Here is a 15144-nt window from a genome sequence, read left to right as displayed (position 1 = left end):
CTGAACTCCCCGAGGGGGGATATATCCCAGATGCTATAGGTAGGTTTCTGGATTAGACTAAGAAGAAAATGGAGTAGAGGTGGCAGATTAGTTTCCTGACCGTAATCTGTTTTTGTTGTCTACTCAGTATACTATGTATCTATGTCCATGTTTGACAGATGGAAGTGGTGCAGATTGAAAAAACTGGTGACCAAAGTGCATGTTTCTTTGACCAGTGAAAATGGTGGGGAGAATTTAGTATTTTTGTTTGAGGTTTGGAGGCGGGGAGATTCTATGTCTGTCTTTTGCTTATTTTTTCTGATGAGTACTGGTCTGATGGATAATTTTGTATGAGGATCTCTGAATGTGAATGAGTGCAGAAGTATTAAAAAATGTATGGTTCTTTTTAAGTTCTTGTCCCAGAAAAAGATGGACACTTTATTTTTGCAAGGGACGCACACAGATTATAGTAACCAAACTGATTGGCTTGTTGATTGGAGTTGGGAGATTTTCTGAGTCATGCGTGCACTGAAAGCTCAGGGATTGCTATTTTCTTTGCAGAAAAGTTGAAGCCTGATTCAATGGATGTGCAGGAAGTTATTCCAGGCTATTTATTGATGGTTTGAGCTAATTTTGACAAAATCATCATTTTTTATTAATGACTATGTTCCTGCTGTAAGGAAAGATAGGGTGTATTTTTTTAGAGCTTGGATGATCTTTTGAGAAATTGTTTGACAAGAGATATTTTAATTCTGGGGAACTATTTTAATTGTGCTCTTAATAAGAGCATCAATGTCTTTTGAATTTTCATAAGTCAATGCTGACTCCAGTTTTATACAAAATTCTCTTATCTGTTTTGCTGTTTTCTTTTTCAAGCTGTGGATATCATATAGAAAGCCAAATACTGACTCTAGCTGCTGCATCTGTTGAAATCTTTTGTCAACCAAGTGAATAGCAATATCAAGGACTGTGAACTAGAAATTCACTTTGAACCTTTGTTTTGGATTCTGAATGTGTCTGGATTCTGGTGTATCTCGTCCTTCATATGAAAACTGCTGTTTCTTTTGCTGAATGTGAACTGGCTCTTGTTCAAATTCTGTCAGAAAGTCTATTTCTTCAGTAAGCTTAAGAGAATCTGACAGTGTTCTTTTGAACCCTTCATCACTTTGGAATTACTCCAGAATATTTTTAGCTTGCTGCAGTTTTTGAATAGCAGAATGTATGCTCAAGTTCTTTTCCTGAAGCAGCTTATTAGTGAAGTTAATCTCGAAAAGGATATTATACCACAAAATGAGTGAAATCACAAATTTGAACTTGGAAAGGCCATTTGCAAGAGCTTCTGCATCTGAACGTGCTGTATTGCCAGCTGATCCAGTAAAGGTAGCATCATCAGAAATTTCAATTAGGGCGTCATAAATGTTTCCAAGTTCATAGTGAAGAGGCTTCAAAGCGTCAATGTGGCTCGTCCATCTTCTCTGACTAAGTGGTTTCACAGTTAGAGAATTCACATAGTGAGTCAGAATCTCCCAATGGCATGTTGAGCCTAAGAAAAACACAGAAACACGTTGCACCAGGTCAAGGAAACTGCTTACCTCCAAACAGCATCTAGCAGCATCACTGACAATCAAATTCAGAGAATGCGCACTGCACGGAATGAAAAAGGCCCTAGGATTGATTTCTATCATTCTCCTTTGCACACCATTGTCTTTACCCTTCTTATTACTCCCATTATCATAGCCTTGGCCAGGTAAGTTTTCAACAGATAATGACATTGTTTCAAGCTCTTGTAGAATAGTTTCAGTCATAAATGCTCCAGTTGTCTCCTTCAGTGGTACAACCCCCCAAAAAATGTTCCTTTAGGAGCATTTCAACATTATCTTCATCTGCAGACTTTTCCTTATCCACAAAATGAATGATTATCATCATTTGTTCAAAATGACTCACATCTGGTGTACAGTCCAGTATTATTGAAAAGTATTTTGCAGAATGGGCAGCTTCTACAGTTTTCTTTTTGATGGCATTTGCTATGATTTGAATCAGTTCATTCTGCATATTTTTTCCTAAGTAATGAACCTGTGTTTCATGATCAGTTATTTTACATAGATGCTCCTTCACAACTAGATCAAACAAAGCTAGGTATTCAACAAATTTTAAAAATTTTCCACTCTCCGGAGTGTATAATTTTTCATCTCTACTGTGGCATGCTAAATTTTGCCCACCAAGAACTCACACTAAAGCAATCAGACTCTCTAATATTTGTTGCCAGTATTCTTTTTTTTCCTTGATCACACGTAAATTTTCTTCATTTATAGTTTTTCCTTTTTTCAGTCGTAATTCAAGTCCTTTCCAATTTTGAAAACTTTACAAATGTTCCGTACTTCTTTCATGTGAAGAGAGAATTGAAGATATGTTTTTCCAGTCCTTCAAACCATTTTCAGTAAGCTATGTACCATTTACTTGATTTCTAAACAACTTGCAGCAAAAGCAAAACACTGAGTCCTTTGACACTGAATATTGTAACCAGTTTTGAGTAATTTCTTCCCCATTAATGAGTTTGCTCCTGTAATGCTGAGCAGAGAATTTTCTTTTATTGCCATCCTTAGGGAAGGGAAATTCATGAACTTGTTCGGGTCCATGTTCCATGAAAATTTGCCACACACTGTCATCACATCTGGGCCATGAAGCTGGGTTCCCATACTGTAACTTGTTTGTAACTTCCTCATCCTTTCTTCCTTATACTTCATTTACTTCAGTTTCTGCATGTATCTGTCAAAGTGAATACATTTTCTTCACTTCCATATCAGTCTGATGCTGTGAGCTGCCTTCATCTAGAAGTGTTTCCATCATCTTGAGTTTCCAAACTGCTTTTTTGAGGATGTGAGGCTGAGCTACCCTCATCTCGAAATAATATACCTTCATCTTGATGTTCCAAACTGATTACATGCGGATGTGAGCTAACCTTCTCTCTGAGTAAGATTCCTTTATCTGGATGCTGTGAACTGCTTCCATCTTTATTTGGATTAAAAAGAAGTTATTTCAGGAAGAATCCGTGCTGTTTTGCTTGGTCCTTTTCCTTCTCAGCCTTCCATTTATGATACTCAGCTTCTGAGGATTTTCTTTTTCCTCTTTCTGCCATGGGACATTTGAATATTGTTATGTACTGTGCTCCTGACTGCAAGAATTATAGCGTTAAGGATGGTTGGCACAGCACATGGTTGGCAATTTAAGCCACACTGCAGCCATCCCAACATGTCTTTTCACTGCTTAGAGGTTCAGTGATTAGTAACATGCACTCACTTATCTATTAAAACAGTTAGTTACAGAATTTACACATAAACAAAATGACCTTTTTCAACGTTATAACCCGACACAAGAAGTTTCAAAAGTAATCCCCTTCCTCATGGTTACCCATTTGGAGTGTGATGTCATCGCTTTCATAGTTTATTAAGCATTAACACTGTTCCTTTTCTTTTATGGACCTTATTTATTACATGTGACCCAGTTATAACAAATAAAAATTCATAATTATACAGCCCAATAATAACACTAAAGTTTAATAACACTTAAAGATACTCACATTTTGGATTTATAATGTTGAAAGATTTTGTTCTTTGGCACCAAGAAACATAATTTTCCACAGCATTCGCTTGATTCTTAACCATCTATCTGTGACATGCGTTAAAATGACTGTTTGACATGTATCAACTCACAATATCTCCACTCTATGTGAATTTCCGGCTATGCAACCTTGATGCATATTCAAGTTAGGTGTCACTAGCATTACAGCTCTTGCCACTGGCGGATGTGTTTGATTGTGGCTGAGTTATTGCTTATCAAAATTGTGGAGTGGGTCATCTTGACCCTACGTCACGGATTGAAAATTTTTTTGCTAAAATATTTTTTATTTTTGCAGTAAATACAAGATTTGACATATTAATAAATTCTCAGAAATGTAGAGAAATGAATTATAATTCATATTCCCTCTGTAAGTGCGGGAATTGAAATCATGACATCTTCACTATTTTATTTGTATTTTATTTGTATTTTTTTCATCTTTTTTAAAAAAATTGATTTTTTCCCTCGAATTTGGCACCCCATTTAAGTTGGCACCCTAGACAACCACTTAGTTCACCTATATGGATGGGCCACCCCGGTCTCATTTGCTTTCTCACAAATTAGACAAATGTCCCTACCAGGATTTCAGAACATTGTTTGGTTTTATCTTTATAGTCTCTTCCCTCTATTCAAGACTATCTTCCATGCAGGCATTTTAACATTCACATTTTGTAAGATGTTCACTTTCAGGATTCTTTAATTATTTTGGGGGAGCTAGGGTTGCCTCATAGGATGTTTCCCCCTCCTTGAGGAAATGGTGGGAGGTGGGTAAAGTTATTATTAAATGTTTTTGTCAGCAATACATGCAGCAGACAACCCTGGGCCTTTGCTCAGGAGGAATTAGAGTTGGAGACTGGAATTTGAAAAAGCCTTTCCTAGTAGTAATAATGCTGAGTTGCAGGAGAACTTTCTATTAAAAAAACAGCTCTTGGTGGACCTGTTAGATAGCCAAGTTCAGGGTGCACTGGTTAGGATCTGGTTTCAAGACCTTTCTCAAATGGATGCCGCTACTCAGTTTTTATTCTGGCTTGGAAAGGAAACATGCAGAGAGGAAGATGATTGGCCATTTAAATACATTGTTGGGCCAAGTGCTTTCAAATCTTGTGGATATTAGAAATTTTGCTGTGAATATTTTCTCAGACCTGTATTCATATATCATGTGTGTTCATATGAGACTCAGCAGCTCTTTGAGGATCTTCCTAGAATCTCAATATTGGTTCTGGACAGACTTGAACAGGACTTGACACTGTCATAAACAGATAGTTAAGGGTTAATGTCTCTTTTACCTGTAAAGGGTTAACAAACAGGGAACCAAACACCTGACCAGAGGACCAATCAGGAAACAAGATACTTTCAAATCTCGCTGGAGGGAAGCCTTTGTTTGTGTTTGTGGGGTTTTGCTTTGTTCTCTCTGGGTCCTGGAAGGGACTAGACGTGCAACCAGGTTTCTTGCCAATCTCCCTGCTACAGTCTTTTATAGTGAGTAATTTAGTAAGAAAGGTGGTTATAGTCTTTTGATTGTTTCTGTATTTGCAAATGTGTAGTTTGCTGGAAGTATTTTAAATTGTATTTCTGCTGGAGGAGGTTTTTTCTACAGTTTCTATAAGCTGACAGACCCTGTAACTTTTCCCGTCTAAATTACAGAGATAACTTTTACCTTTTTCTTTCTTTTCTTTTTATTAAAAGTTTTGGTTTTAAGACCTGTTTGATTTTTTCCCCTTGTTGAGGCTCAAGGGAATTGAGTCTGTACTTAACAGGGAAAGGGAAGGGAGGGGAGAAGGGGGAATCCCTTTGTTTTAAGATTCAAGGAGTTTGAATCACAGTAATCTTCCAGGGTAACCCAGGGAGGGGAGGTCTGGGAGAGGCAACGGTGAGGAAAGGGGTTTACTTTCCTTGTGTTAAGATCCAGGGGATCTGGGTCTTGGGGGTCCCCAGGGAAGGTTTTGGGGGGACCAGAGTGTATCAGACACTGGAATTCCTGATTGGTGGCAGCTTATCAGATCTAAGCAGGTAATTAAGCTTAGAGGAATTCATGCTGGTACCCCAACTTTTGGACTCTAAGGTTCAGATTGGGGAAAGATACCATGACAGACACTCTCAGAATTGACTTCTGCCCTAAGTGGCTTTGCTCCAGGGAAGGCATCTGGTATTGATGGTTTGCCTATTGATCCTTCTTGGGCCTCACTTGCTCCAGCTGTTTCAAGAAAGCATCAGCAAGAAGATATTACCATTTAGTTGTCATCATGCAGTTCTTATCCTCTTGCCTAAGAAGGTGGATCTTGGGGAGATAAAGAATAGGAGACCTGTGTTCCTACTTTGCTCTGACTATATTTTTTTTTCCAAATTCCTTGGCAAATAGACTGAAAACTGTGATTGGTTCAGTAGTGCACCCTGAGCAAGACCTATTGTGTCCCCAAGAGGTCCATTTTTAAAAAATTTTTCTTATTGCTGGATGTAATTTTGACCTCAGAAATGTTTGATTTTCATGTTGGGTTGATTTCCTTTGAACAAGAGAAGGTTTTTGGTCATGTAGATCATGGATTTTTGTTTAGCAATTTATGCTTTTGGTTTTGTGTTTGCCTCCTGCATTCAGTATACTGAGATATATGGCTGACCCTTCTGCAATCCAGAAAACAGCTGTTTCTTTTTACAGTACTCTGTACTTGCCTGAAGCCTGAGATGTGCTGGCAGTGTAGGATCTGCACCAGTGATTACCCTGTCTTGCTGGTGAGAACCAATGGTGAATGGATGCCCCAATGCCACTGCAGGAATTCTCTCTTGCTGCCCAGCAGCTCTCTACAGGCCAGGCCCAGGTACTGATGGGCTGCTATCTGAATTGTACAAGCATTTCTGGCATCTCATCAGTCCTGACTTTTTTCTAGTGGTGGTGGAGTGTGCCCAGGAAAAAAAGCTGCTCCTCAGATGCCATGGTGCAGTGATCACCCTGTTGCACTAAAAAGGCGATCTGTGTGACTTACAGATCTGGAGACCTATTTCTCTTCTGTGCTCTGATTATAAGATTTTATCCAGAGCCTCAGCCAATTGGCTGAAGACTGTCTGTACTCTTTGATACACTCTCATCAAACATATTGGATCCCTAACCACTGTATTTTTTCTAATTTGTTTTAAATTTGTGTTTTTACTGTTAGCAGTCTTTGTAATCAGGATGTGGGGCTTGTTTCAAAGGACCAGGAGAAGGGCTTTGATAGCGTTAACCATAGTTACCTTTTAGAAACTTTGAGGTTGAGCCAGTGGTCTCTTCATGTATTTCTTTATTGTACCATAATATTTTTTGTGACTTAAAGATTAATGGGGGGTCTTAGCCACTGCTTCCCAGTTCACAGATGCATTCATCAGGAGTGTCCTCTGTCTGGAATGAAGTATGCTCTTAGGTTGGAGCCATTCCTGCATATCCTCAGAAGCCATCTGGCTGGCCTTGCTGGGCCAGGGGTGCCAGATGCATTCCTAGTTCATCTGTTAGTCTATGCTGATGATATCTCAGTTTTTATCACATCTGACAATGATGGGCAGGCACTTTGTGCTTGTTTACAAGTGTATAAACAGGCATCTTCTGCCCGCATTAACTGGGCTAAGAGCAATTCAATGGCACTGCGATCTTGGCAGTTTAGTGGCCTCCCTTTTTTGCCCAACAATTGCAATGGTGCGCCTCTGGATTAAGGTCTTTTTTGCATCTGAACTAGGAAAGGACTGAGGAGAAGGTGCATGATACCTACAGAAATGGCACTAGCTCCGTCCTGGATTCTTTTTTGGGGGACAGGGTTAGATTGCCAACAACCTTATAGCCTCAGTTTTGTGGCACCAGCTAGTGTGTCTGGACCCTCTCCTGGGCCTTTTCAACCAGATTCAGAGGCATTATTACACTTTTTTTTAATAGTTAACACTGGTTGTGCCTTGCTTTGCTATTCCTGCCATTAGATGAGGGGGCCGAGGGCTCATGATGGCAGAATAGGCTTTGACTCTCACCTATTGTTGCTGGCACCAAGTTGATTACAGAGTCTAGATTTGCCTCCATTCTAAAATGGATGTTCAATGCCTCACGATTTCTACAAAGCATGTGACAAGACCAGGCATTTTCCAGGTTATGGCTCTTGGAAGAGTCACTATTTTTAACCCACTTTTCCCCACTGAAGCTCTCTCCTCAAGGAGCTTGTTCTATGCTTTTGCTCAGGCTGGGTTCACCAAGCTGTCCCACCTGATTGTTTTAGCTAGTCAAGCTGAAAATCAATGACAGCTCTTCCTGCTGAGACCAGAATCCAGTCTCTGCATTTTCTGGATAAGGTCCTTGCTGAATTCTAGGCGGCTTTCCTTCAGCAGACTGCTCAGTATTTGTGGAAAGTTTTTGCAGGGAATGTTCTTCCAAGGGGTTTCTGTGTCCCTCCTACTAGTTGTCTCCCCCTCTGTGGATGAGATCCTTGTACAAACAGGCAAATTGCTGTCCTGGAGGGGTTTGGTTACGGTTCCTTTTGCAACCATGACCAAGCAGCAGCTCTATGGTATGTGTGTCAAGGTGCAGCATTATGCCACCCTCTCTGATTTCCCTGCTACAGCCTGGAGGAAGCCTCTGTCTCTGAGTGACTCTATGATCCTGCCATGGAGGATGTTGTACAAACCTCTTCTTCCTAACATAACAACATAAGAACGGCCATACCGGGTCAGACCAAAGGTCCATCTAGCCCAGTATCTGTCTACCAACAGTGGCCAATGCCAGGTGCCCCAGAGGGAGTGAACCTAACAGGCAATGATCAAGTGATCTCTCTCCTGTCATCCATCTCCATCCTCTGACTAACAGAGGCTAGGGACACCATTCTTTACCCATCCTGGCTAATAGCCATTTATGGACTTCACCACCATGAATTTATCCAGTTCTCTTTTAAACACTGTTATAGTCCTAGCCTTCACAACCTCCTCAGGCAAGGAGTTCCACAAGTTGACTGTGCGCTGCATGAAGAACTTCCTTTTTTTGTTTTAAACCTAATGCCTATTAATGTCATTTGGTGACCCCTAGTTCCTGTATTATGGGAATAAGTAAATAACTTTTCCTTATCCACTTTCTCAACATCACTCATGATTTTATATACCTCTGTCATATCCCCCCCTTAGTGTCCTCTTTTCCAGGCTGAAGAGACATAGCCTCTTTAATCTTTCCTCATATGGGACCCTCTTCAAACCCCTAATCATTTTAGTTGCCCTTTTCTGAACCTTTTCTAGTGCTAGAATATCTTTTTTGAGGTGAGGAGACCACATCTGTACACAGTATTCAAGATGTGGGCATATCATGGATTTATATAAGGGCAATAATATACTCTCAGTCTTATTCTCTATCCCCTCTATACGAAGCACTCCGGTGACTTGCTATGGAAGGTCCTGCACAGCATCACAGCAATGTGCACCACATTATTCCTGAGGTGTCTGAGCAGTGTCTCTTTTGCTCAGCTTCAGACACAGAGTCAGGGCTGGCTCTAGGCACCAGCACTCCAAGCATGTACTTGTGGCGGCACTTTCCAAGGGGCAGCATTCTGGCTCCTTTTTTTTGCTTGGGGCACAAAAAGCCGGGAGCTGGCCCTGAGCGGAGGTGAGCTGCAGCGGTGGGGGGCACGGGGAGGGCCACAGGAAGTAACCCTGGGGGGGGCACAGAGGAACCGCTCCCCTACCCAGCTCACCTCCACCTCTTTCCTCGAGAGCGCCACCACTCCACTTCAAGCTTGGAAAGGAGGGATAGGAGGGGAAATACAGCATGCCTGGAGGAGGAGGCGGGGCTGGAGATTTGGGGAAGGGGTTGGAATAGGGCTTGGAAGGGGAGGAGTTGAGGCGGATCAGGAGAGAGGGAGCGCGCGGAAATTTTTTTGGTTGGGGCAGCAAAACACTTGAAGCAGGCCCTGCACAGAGTTTTGTTTTTTCCCACATGCCCCTGTTTGAGTCTTCATTTTGGTTTTTTGCAGAAGCTTTTCAGTAGTTTAGGGCTTGTTTTCTCAAGCCTCTGTTTGTTCTTGGAGTGAGATAGCTCATATGCAGCTGGTTTCCTGCCTGGCTAACTTCGTGCTGGGTCAGATAAAACTCACAGTTTTGAAATCTCAACAGAACAGAATGGCCAGGGTAGAGCTGTGTGAGGTGCTAGGACTGTTCCAGGCACTGACTGTGGCTCAGCTGCGGATTGATTATACTTTTTTATAACTTGATTTGTAACCTGGACACTTTGCAGTTGACTTGCTGTGTTAACAATATTTTGAGCGAACTTGGTGATGATGCTTTAGTTATCCACGTTTAATGTTCATTTAAGATGTGTTTTGCTTTATTTTATTCACATCTTTTTGGGTATATCTTGTCATTTTATAAAAATTTATAGTTTTTAATATAATTGTATGTGAATAAAGGTGTTTTTCGTGTCATCTCTCTGTGTCTGTCTCTCTCTGGTCTAAATGACTCTTAGAGAGAGAGAACATGCACCTCCTTTTTCATCACAATGCCTATCTACTTTTATGCATTCAAGCTATGCTGGTTAGCATCGTATTTCAAAATGTATTTTTTTGTTTTTCTTTCATTGTACCAAAATGCTTCAAAACCTACTGCTAATAAGTCAGAAAATTTTGGAGTAGTGTTGTAAAATGTAAAATATACCCATTCTACAACCCACTTAAGCACATGCCTAACTTTATTCACATACTTAAAGTTAGATACATGCTTAAGTAGCTTATTGAATCAGGGCCATAGTAGATAAATGATTATTATAGAGATTAATATTCCTGTTTAAATAGGACTTTCCCCTTTGTACAATGTCATTTTGATTTTGAATCAATGAAAAATAATAATGTGTAAAATACATTGAGATCCTGTATGAAAGGTACACAGAAACTACATTAATAGGTACAGTATAAAACGTGATGATAGAGCAGGTTAGACAAACACCTGTCAGGGATGGTCTAGATAATACTCAGTCCTGCCATGAGTGCAGGGGACTGGACTAGATGATCTCTCGAGGTCCTTTCCAGTCCTATGACTTTATGATAGATAGACAGACAGATAGATACTTCTTGATTTACATGTTCACAGAACTCTAATAGATTAGTTGGAAATGATTTTCTGTTGCAGAAACTGATTTCAGAGTAGCAGCCATGTTAGTCTATCCACAAAAAGAACAGGAGTACTTCTGGCACCTTAGAGACTAACACATTTATTTGAGCATAAGCTTTCACGGGCTACAGCTCACTTTTTTGGATGCATAGAAACTATACTTGTTATACCCTATCTTTTTGTGATTGTTGAGGTGCTTTATTATTCTATTTTTAATAATTATTTCAACCAGTTTACCAGGTATAAATGTGAACTTTACTGGTCTGTAATTCCTAGAGTGACCAGATAGCAAGTGTGAAAAATCAGAATGGGGGGTGGGGAGTAATAGGTGCTTACATAAGACAAAATCCCAAATATTGGGACTGTCTCTATAAAATCGGGATATCTGGTCACCCTAGTAATTCCAGAGAGCACCCTAAGGACTTTTTGAAATATAGACAAAATTTTTGCTACTAATTCTCTGATGTAGTAGCTATTTTTAATGAGAGATTGCACATTTGTGCTAAGTAGCTCAGCCACTTCATACTTACACTCTTTCAGAACTCTTGGGTGTACTTCATCTGGCTCTGGTGATTTTTTTTTTTAAGTTATCAATTTTGTCCATCACCCTCTTCTTTTGACACCTCAATCTCTGAGAGTATTTCATCATTATTACCAGAACAGAGTACATCCTGGATTGGTATCTCCCCAACATCATTCAATATCAAGATTGATGCAAAGAAATCACTTTGCATATCAGCATGTTCCTTATCTTCCTTAATTGCCCCCTTTAACTCCTGGTGATCCAATGGGCCCACAGTTACTGTCACAAGCTTCCTGTTCCTGTTACACTTAAAGAGTTATTATTGCTGTGTTTTTATTTATCTATCTATCTAGCTATCTAAATACATAGATAGATAGATAGATAGATAGATAGATAGATAGATAGATAGATAGATAGATAGATAGATAGATAGACACAATGTTATATAATATATTACATATTGTATATGTTTGTATATAATCTGAGTTGCATGTTATGCTATTTTTATATTATATTTACTGGGGTTTTCACTACTATAATATTTTGATATGCAATTTTGGTATTTTAAAAAATTCATATTCCTTTGATACAACACTTACTTTCAGAAATGAAATACTGAACATAAGAAAACCAAAATGAGCATACAAATAGTTTTGAATTATTTTGCAAATAAATGGCTGTTTACTTGTTTAGCTGTCAATCTAGTAGACATCAGCAGACTGGATCTAAATTTCTGGTGATCTAAAACAATGCATCAGCCCGACTACTTCAGTCCTCAGCTATCTATCAGGCATACAAATGAATATTTTTAAAACAATATGGATGTTCATTTTTCTGTTTTTTTATAGTTTGGATTTCAAATATATTTATATTGACTCCCATTACAGTATCAAATTAAAACAATTTTCTAGGATGAACTTTCCCCCTCTCCCCATCAGAGTATACCACACGCTTTATTCAGCTAATAATCACCGGGGTAGTCAGTAAAGAAGCATGGAAGAGATCAAGCTGTATGGAAAAGAATAATGTCTAATTAAGCAATATCCTTTTCAGTTTTGATTCTTAATTTGATTCTGGCACTAACTGCACAAGCTAAAAAGATAGTGCCAACTTTGGAGAATAAATCAAAGATGTTTGCTTTTTTTTTTTTTTTTTAGTGTTATGTGTTTAAGATATTAAGGAAAAACGTTTAAAATATCCTTGGAACAGTAGGTTCTGAATACTCTTCATGATAAATCTTACTTCCTCCACATAGCAATGTAAACTGCATAAGCTTTATAAATCTAGTGACTTTTCCTGTAAAGTTAGTGACAGGCATAGTTCACAAAATAAACTTCTTCAGGGATGCTGAAAATGACAACACAAAGGGCTAGCCTCATGTCACAGGCATTGTCTTTTATTGTACTTGACATCGAGTCAGAGGCAGTGACATGAGTGCTCTCACATCCCTACCCCTCTAATAGCAGTTGTGCTCTGCTGAGATGTAACAAATTCCATTCTTCTTCTTCTGCTTCCCAAGGTGATAATGTTTTTCCACAGAACAAAGAGTAAAATCCGTTTCCACCCCCAACCAAGAGCTCAAACTTCACAATTTCTAAAATAACTTTTCTCACTGAATTATTAATGGTAGCTAAAGTAAACATACATCAAGAAAGTCCATCCATACTAGAGATGCTTCAAATAGAGATTCTAATTTACTTTACTCTTATATCTACTTGATCTTCCTTAACCTACGCATCTATCTAGAAGTGAAATCTCCAGCATAGTTACTGAGCTTTCTTGACTAAGTAATGTCCAGTTTCAAATTAACTTTATAATTAACTTTATAAGGCATAAAATTGTGTAATGCTCCTGAAGATCATATTTTAGAGGATGAAGTCACCCTTTCAACATGTTTAAGGATTTACTGTCATCCAAGGTGATGGTGTCTGCCATTACAGAGTTATTTCAGAAACTAGCCTTTAAATACATTATCTAGCCCACTGAACCTTTAGAGTTTCAAACACCACCACCTTGCTCAGAATTTCCCAGATGAACACTGAAGAAATTCAACCACTCTCTAAGTCCTTTGTAAGAAACACTTCCTGGTGGTGTTTGTATATGTGGAGAAAGGTCTACAGTAAGGAGAAATATTTGGCAATCTTAATAAAGTCTTAAAACTCTTGGATATTATTCTCTCAACTATGCAATATAGGGAATGTTCTTAGATGTCTGGAAGATGTGAGTGACTGCCCACTAAAGAACTAATAAGTGTCAGGATACAAAATAAAGCCAATTTATTTAATTTTGCATAGAGCTTTTACGCTTGTGGTCTAGGGAATGTGTTTTATTACTTTATAACCACCTGTCACTTCAAACTATATAACATCATTTGCTAGACAGAACAATTAAACTGAAAATTCTTCGAGGATCACTTTAAGGAATTAATTATAAAAGAGAGAGAGGAAGTTGATGCAGACAAATATTATTTATATCACAAACCAAACCCACATTATTTGCCCTTCTTCTCTCAGCACTGATATTCTAACAGACAGATCTATGTATCTATCTATCTATTTTTAAGTTTTAACACACATATGTTCCCATTTAAGAACCATCGCTGCTATTATGAAACTGAGTTTTTGTTGGCTGCAAGAAAAGGGTTAATATATTTTCCTCTTTTCTCCCTCCCCACCTTTTTGTTGTTTTTTGTTCATTTTGAATCAACAGATGTAGACCAAACTGAATAGGAATCATTTAATACTCCTGAACATGGTTCTTCTTATGAGATTAGAACACATTGAGCCAAATTCAGAGACTATAAAGACCTATTTCACCCATCGCAGGATAAGGTTGAATGGTACCTATTCAATTTGTAATTTGGACATTTTTAAAGTTAAAACTATATGAAGAACAGAGAGCCTTTTCTAATTCTAGGTATCTCACTGATGTGACATAGCACTAAAAATACTAGCCTTGCTGATAAAATGCAGCAGTTATTTTTAACTGAGATTCATAGACCAGGATGATGAAAGTTTTATGTTACTCTAGTGATGTGGATGTATATGATCTTCTCCTAAATACCCAAAGCAACTCAATGGAATGGATCATTGTTTTAAATAGTTCTTGTGTTTACAAAAATAACTCTTCCACTTTGTGATTTTGTTAGTACATTCAATGCTGCGCATAGGTCTCACAGCAATAACAACTATTTCTAAGTGTCATTTATATAGCACCTTATCCATTTTTATTTTAAATATAGCTATCTAATTCCTCAGTTCCCTGGAAACTTATAAATCTTGACCTGAAAAGACATATTGACTAAAAGTAAATCAGCCGTCACCAAAAGAAACTTTTCAGAACCAACAAGGGTACATTCTTAAGCTAATTGCTTAATGTCCTCCTGACACTTAGTTCCTTACATTTACAGAGCTGAAGCAGGTTTTGCTTGGCTTCAGGTTACTCTTAGTCATTTTCCTATTCATCATATTCAGAGTTAGATTTGGTTTGTTTCCTTAAGCTGTGCATAAATCTAATAAAACCAATACACCTCATACTCCATACATCTTCTAGCACACTTCAGTATTTTCAGGCTACTTCATTTCAGTTAATAGTCACTTTCAAAAGAACATAGCCACAATAAATCATGCTTTATTTTAAATAACTTTCATTTCCCATGAAAACTCATATTGAGGAGTCTGAGCTTAGGCTTTGTTGTTAAGCATACACGTGACACCTCCAATCAGGGACAGAGCAACACACTGAGTATCTATAGTCCTCCTTTGTATTTCCTCACTTCCATCAATATTCTTAACCTTTTACTCTTGATGTGCCAAAACTCAAATATCAAAGGGGCTTTTTGTAGTGATGGATCTTCTTGGACAGCCCTGTTGCTCATCCTTCCACACCACCTAAGACTTGTTTTACCACTGTATATTTGAAAATAAACATGAGTGAAA

Source organism: Gopherus evgoodei, chromosome 2 (genome assembly GCF_007399415.2).
Source record: "Gopherus evgoodei ecotype Sinaloan lineage chromosome 2, rGopEvg1_v1.p, whole genome shotgun sequence".
NCBI lineage: Eukaryota > Metazoa > Chordata > Testudines > Testudinidae > Gopherus > Gopherus evgoodei.
This window is presented reverse-complemented; position numbering follows the sequence as displayed.